This window comes from Mirounga leonina, unplaced genomic scaffold (genome assembly GCF_011800145.1).
Source record: "Mirounga leonina isolate KUSES-001 unplaced genomic scaffold, KU_Mleo_1.0 Mir_128, whole genome shotgun sequence".
Lineage (NCBI taxonomy): Eukaryota > Metazoa > Chordata > Mammalia > Carnivora > Phocidae > Mirounga > Mirounga leonina.
In genome coordinates this window covers 23,353,395-23,360,550 of record NW_023270320.1, presented here as the reverse complement: position 1 = coordinate 23,360,550, position 7,156 = coordinate 23,353,395, and the positions used below count along the sequence as shown (strand labels likewise).

Here is a 7,156-nt window from a genome sequence, read left to right as displayed (position 1 = left end):
TCCATGAGCATGGAACGTTTTTCCATTTCTTTGTGTCTTCCTCAATTTCTTTCATGAGTATTTTATAGTTTTCTGAGTACAGATCCTTTGTCTCTTTGGTTAGATTTATTCCTAGGTATCTTATGGTTTTGGGTGCAATTGTAAATGGGATCGACTCCTTAATTTCTCTTTCTTCTGTCTTGTTGTTGGTGTATAGGAATGCCACTGACTTCTGTGCATTGATTTTATATCCTGCCACTTTACTGAATTCCTGTATGAGTTCTAGCAGTTTTGGGGTGGAGTCTTTTGGGTTTTCCACATAAAGTATCATATCATCTGCAAATAGTGAGAGTTTGACTTCTTCTTTGCCAATTTGGATGCCTTTGATTTCTTTTTGTTGTCTGATTGCTGTGGCTAGGACTTCCAATACTATGTTGAATAGCAGTGGTGATAGTGGACATCCCTGCCGCATTCCTGACCTTAGGCGGAAAGCTCTCAGTTTTTCCCCATTGAGAATAATATTTGCTGTAGGTTTTTCATAGATGGCTTTTATGATATTGAGGTATGTACCCTCTATCCCTATACTCTGAAGAGTTTTGATCAAGAAAGGATGCTGTACTTTGTCAAAAGCTTTTTCTGCATCTATTGAGAGGATCATATGATTCTTGTTCTTTCTTTTGTTAATGTATTGTATCACATTGATTGATTTGCGGATGTTGAACCAACCTTGCAGCCCAGGGATAAATCCCACTTGGTCATGGTGAATAATCCTTTTAATGTACTGTTGGATCCTATTGGCTAGTATTTTGGTGAGAATTTTTGCATCCATGTTCATCAGGGATATTGGTCTGTAATTCTCCTTTTTGATGGGGTCTTTGTCTGGTTTTGGGATCAAGGTAATGCTGGCCTCATAAAATGAGTTTGGAAGTTTTCCTTCCGTTTCTATTTTTTGGAACAGTTTCAGAAGAATAGGTATGAATTCTTCTTGAAATGTTTGGTAGAATTCCCCTGGGAAGCCATCTGGCCCTGGGCTTTTGTTTTTTGGGAGATTTTTGATGACTGCTTCCATTTCCTTAGTGGTTATAGGTCTGTTCAGGTTTTCTATTTCATCCTGGTTCAGTTTTGGTAGTTGATACATCTCTAGGAATGAATCCATTTCTTCCAGGTTATCTAATTTGCTGGCATAGAGTTGCTCATAATATGTTCTTATAAGTGTTTGTATTTCTTTGGTGTTGGTGGTGATCTCTCCTCTTTCATTCATGATTTTGTTGATTTGGGTCATTTCTCTTCTCTTTTTGATAAGTCTGGCCAGGGGCTTATCAATCTTGTTAATTCTTTCAAAGAACCAGCTCCTAGTTTCATTGATCTGTTCTACTGTTCTTTTAGTTTCTATTTCATTGATTTCTGCTCTGATCTTTATGATTTCTCTTCTCCTGCTGGGTTTAGGCTTTATTTGCTGTTCTTTCTCCAGCTCCTTTAGGTGTAGGGTTAGGTTGTATACTTGAGACCTTTCTTGTTTCTTGAGAAAGGCTTGTATTGCTATATACTTTCCTCTTAGGACTGCCTTTGCTGCATCCCAAAGATTTTGAACAGTTGTGTTTTCATTTTCATTGGTTTCCATGTATTTTTTTAGTTCTTCTTTAATTTCCTGGTTGACCCATTCATTCTTCAGTAGGATGCTCTTTAGCCTCCATGTATTTGAGTTCTTTCCGACTTTCCTCTTGTGATTGAGTTCTAGTTTCCAAGCATTGTGGTCTGAAAATAGGCAGGGAATGATCCCAATCTTTTGGTACCGGTTGAGACCTGATTTATGACCTAGGATGTGATCTATTCTGGAGAATGTTCCATGGGCACTAGAGAAGAATGTGTATTCTGTTGCTTGGGGTGGAATGTTCTGAATAGGTCTGTGAAGTCCATTCGGTCCAGTGTGTCATTTAAAGTCTTTATTTCCTTGTTGATCTTTTGCTTAGACGATCTGTCCATTTCAGTGAGGGGGATGTTAAAGTCCCCCACTATTATTGTATTGTTGTCGATGTGTTTCTTTGCTTTTGTTATTAATTGCCTTATATAATTGGCTGCTCCCATGTTAGGGGCATAGATATTTACAATTGTTAGATCTTCTTGTTGGATAGGTCCTTTAAGTAGGATATAATGTCCTTCCTCATCTCTTATTACAGTCTTTGGTTTAAAATCTAATTTGTCTGATATAAGGATTGCCACCCCAGCTTTCTTTTGGTGTCCATTAGCATGGTAAATGGTTTTCTACCCCCTCACTTTCAATCTGGGGGTGTCTTTGGTTCTAAAATGAGTCTCTTGCAGACAGCATATCGATGGGTCTTGTTTTTTAATCCAGTCTGTTAGCCTGTGTCTTTTGATTGGGGCATTTAGCCCATTTACATTCAGGGTAACTATTGAAAGATAGGAATTTAGTGCCATTGTATTGCCTGTAAGGTGACTGTTACCGCATATTGTCTGTGTTCCTTTCTGGTCTATGTTGCTTTTAGGGTCTCTCTTTGCTTAGAGGACCCCTTTCAAGATTTCCTGTAGGGCTGGTTTTGTGTTTGCAAATTCCTTTAGTTTTTGTTTGTCCTGGAAGCTTTTTATCTCCCCTTCAATTTTCAATGACAGCCTAGCTGGATATAGTATTCTTGGCTGCATATTTTTCTCATTTAGTGCTCTGAATATATCCTGCCAGTTCTTTCTGGCCTGCCAGGTCTCTGTGGATAGGTCTGTTGCCAATCTAATGTTTCTACCATTGTAGGTTACATATCTCTTCTCCCGAGCTGCTTTCAGGATTTTCTCTTTGTCTATGAGACTCGTAAGTATTACTATTAGATGTCGGGGAGCTGACCTATTTTTATTGATTTTGAGAGGGGTTCTCTGTGCTTCCTGGATTTTCATGCCTGTTTCTTTCCCCAAATTAGGGAAGTTCTCTGCTATAATTTGCTCCATTATACCTTCTGGCCCTCTCTCTCTTTCTTCTTCTTCTGGGATCCCAATTATTCTAATGTTGTTTCGTCTTATGGTATCGCTTATCTCTCGAATTCTGCCCTCATGATCCAGTAGTTGTTCATCTCTCTTTTTCTCAGCTTCTTTATTTTCCATCATTTCATCTTCTATGTTACTGATTCTCTCTTCTGCCTCATTTATTCTAGCACTTAGCGCCCCCATTTTTGATTGCACCTCATTAATAGACTTTTTGATTTCTACTTGGTTGGATTTTAGCTCTTTTACTTCTCCAGAAAGGGTTTCTCTAATAACTTCCATATTTTTTTCAAGCCCAGCTAGTATATTTAAAGTGATGATTCTGAACTCTAGATCTGACATCGTATTAATGTCCGTATTGAGTAGGTTCCTGGCAGTCGGTACTACCTCTTGTTCTTTTTGTTGAGGTGATTTTTTCCATCTTGTCATTTTGTGCAGAGGAGAATAGATTAATGAGAGAACAAAATGCTAGCAGAGTAACCACGTCCCCAGAAAATATACTCTAAACAAATCAGAAAAGACCTGAAGCAGTGGGATAAGAAAGGGAAAGAGAGAAAAAAGAAAAAGAAAAAAAAGAAAAAGAAAAAGATAAAGATAAAAACAAAAACAAACAAAACAAAACAACAACAACAACAACAAAAAAACCAGAATGTGATCAAATATGATCAGGCTGGTATATAGATCAGTGCCACACACTAGATTTGGGGTGTATTTTGGTCTCTTAGAAGAAAGTGCCTCCCAAAATTTTAAAGAAAGAAAAACTTATATATGTACAAAAATAAGGGTTGATATGATGAAGGGATGGAATATGACTGTAAAAATGGAAATTATAAAAAATTTTATAAAAGGAATTGATAAGAAGTTGTTTGAGAAAAGAAAGAAGAGGATTTAAAAAAAGAAAATAGAAAAAGAATAAAAGGGAGAGGATGTGATCAGGCAGGGGAATAGAAGACACCATATACTAGAGATTTAGGGTATATTTTAATCTGTTAGAAGAAACTATCTCAAAATTTTAAAGAGAGAACAACTTATATATATTAGCCAAAAATATGGGTAACTACTATGAAGGGATAGAATATGACTCTTCCAGAAAGTGGTCGCTTTTCTGATGAGAGAGTTGTTGCTTTTTTTCTTCAATCTCCTGTTGAGTTTGTAGGTGTTCAGAATGGTTTGATCCCTATCCAGCTGAATTCCTGAGAGGAGACGAAATCCAGGTCTCCTACTCCTCCGCCATCTTGCTCCCTATCTCTAATGCCTTTCCTCTTGAGAAGATTATCCATCCCCACCCCACTGTTGTCAGCATTGGCTTGTGACTTGCTTTGGCGAATGACCTGTGAGCAGAAGTGATATGTGTCTTTTCTAAGTGCAATTTTTAAGAACCTGGGTGTGTTCTGCCATGCTTTCTCATCCCACTGCAGGGTTCCAGATAAGAGCAGCTCCATCCATGTGGGTCCTGGCATAAGAACATGTAGTGTGAGGAAGAAATAAGCCTTTGTTTTTGTAAGCCACTGAATACTGGGTTGAACACAAAGTAATTTTTACCCTAAACTGACTGATAAAATAGGCAAAACAACAGATGTTCACAATAACTACTCATCTCATTCCAGCATGCATGTTGATTCTTCTTTTCAAACATAAATTTAAAAAATATCCACACTAAATTTAATGCACATATTAAACATTCCTCTCAAAGCCACTCAATTCCTCCCCAAGGAAAGAGATAGTAAAATCTTGTCCTCCAGACAAGGCTCTGCCTCCAGATCTAAGGTCAGGATTTTTCAGTGCTAAGAATGTCTCTAGGTCAAATCCAGATTAACCTCTACTGGTGGAGCAACCTATAGTTAAACGATATATTTAAATACATTTAAATGATATATTTAGCCATCCCCAATATACATAATATACAGTGGTGGAATTAAAAAAAAATAATTATAAAACAAAACAAATTCCTACTCCTCTTTTGAAAAGAAGCCAACGGAAAACAGCAGAATCGTCATGGGTTCATAGCAAATAAGAACTAGAGTCCTCCCAGCAGAATGAATTTCCTGGTTCACCAACCTGTCTTTTCCAATTCTTCTTTCTGGGAGGATCTTCTCTATTTACTTCCGTTGGCACATCTGAGATGGCCTGAATAGAATTCGCCATTGGGGCTACTCTATGATAGCTAGTATTGAGCTCATCCGGGCCTCCAGCAGAGTGTTTAAGCAGAAGGAGTCCAAAGTGATCTGTCCTTTGCCCTCAGGCTTCATTTTTAGTCTTGGCTTCTTATGGATGAAGACCTTTGCTAGGAGGTGCTTGGGTGGGCCTGCCATATATCCTCCACTCTATTTCTTTTCTTTTTTTTTTTTTAAAGATTTTATTTATTTATTTGAGAGAGAGGATGAGAGGAGAGAGAGAGCACATGAGAGGAGGGAGGGTCAGAGGGAGAAGCAGACTCCCTGCCGAGCAGGGAGCCCGATGCGGGACTTGATCCAGGGACTCCAGGATCATGACCTGAGCTGAAGGCAGTCGCTTAACCAACTGAGCCACCCAGGTGCCCGCCTCCACTCTATTTCTTATCTTACTGCTTTTTGGGCACTGACGGCAGCTCAGCTCATCAAGCCTAGCTGGGTATCCTCCAAGACTCCAATCTCTTAACTATCACAAATTTCCAGCCACAGGCCAGAAAAGGGCTCATGAATAGACAAAACAAAACAAAACACAAAATATTTTTACTTTTACACGATCAAGTTGTAGCGAAAGTAAAGGTTGTCTCTTTTTATAGAATCTTTGAAAATTAGTCAACACATGCTAGACTGTTATTTTTCTACCAAGTCACTAATCTCCAGCCTAGGGAGTACATGGACCGATTGCCAAGGCACAAGACAAGGAGTTAACCAACCACTTTGCTATGTCACAGGATTTCCAACTTTCTAGGCCAGGAGAGGGTTCTCATTGTGCCTCATGTTACTTCAGCTCAGCTGGTGACACAGTTGAGATTCTGCGATTTGCAAAACCTCACTACTAGGAACTTTTAAAAACATCAGGTCAGGGTTCCTTGGTTGAAAGCCAGAAAAACCCTCTCTGGCTGACTGAAAGGGACAAAAATTGAAAAAGGTCTAGATTATCTCATAGAACTGAAGGAAATATCAAACAACCAAACTTTGGATAGGATGAGATCCAGGAAGCTCCAGGTATAGAAACAGCAGAAACTAATGACTTTTATTTTGTGAGGGGGATTTATTTTATAGAAATATCCACCACAGCCCTGATGTCCTGATTTCCATTTTATCTTACTTTATTCTGTGTGGCTTTTTAAGCTACCAAAAATCCTTGGGGAGCAAGATCTAGAATAAAAACAGATGTAGTGAAAAGAAGGGCCATATGCACCCCAATGTTCATAGCAGCAATGTCCATAGTAGCCAAACTGTGGAAAGAGCTGAGATGCCCTTCGACAGATGAATAGATAAAGAAGATGTGGTCCATATATACAATGGAATATTACTCAGCCATCAGAAAGGATGAATACCCAACTCTTGCATCAACATGGATGGGACTGGAGGAGATTATGGTAAGTGAAATAAATCAAGCAGAGAAAGTCAATTATCATATGGTTTCACTTATTTGTAGAACATAAAGAATAGCATGGAGGACATTAGAAGAAGGAAGGGAAAAATGAAGGGTGGGGGGAATTGGAGGAGGAAACGAACCATGAGAGACTATGGACTCCGAGAAACAAACTGAGGGTTTTAGAGGGGAGGGGGGTGGGGGGATGAGTTAGCCCAGTGATGGGTATTAAGGAGGGCACATACTGCATAGAGCACTGGGTGCTATACACAAACAATGAATCATGGAACACTACATCAAAAACTAATGATGTGGGCGCCTGGGTGGCTCAGATGGTTAAGTGTCTGTCTTCGGCTTAGGTCATGATCCCAGGGTCCTGGGATTGAGTCCCACATCGGGCTCCCTGCTCCTTGGGAGCCTGCTTTTCCCTCTGCTTCTCTCTTTCTCTTTCTGTCTCTCATGAATAAATAAATAAAATCTTTAAAAAACAAACAAACAAAAAACTAATGATGGAATGTATGGTGATTAACATAACAATAAAAAATAACAAATAGAAAAAAAACCTAATGATGTACTGTATGGTGGCTAACATAACATAATAAAAAAATAGTATCTAACATGTGTATCTGGTGAAACAATTCTTTCT

The 7,156-nt window shown here is 38.8% G+C and overlaps 1 pseudogene; it reads right to left on the bottom strand.

The window, feature by feature from the left end:
* Positions 1-5,109, bottom strand: part of LOC118009807 — a 25,962-nt pseudogene extending 20,853 nt beyond the window's left edge.
* Between the last annotated feature and the right edge of the window lie 2,047 nt (positions 5,110-7,156).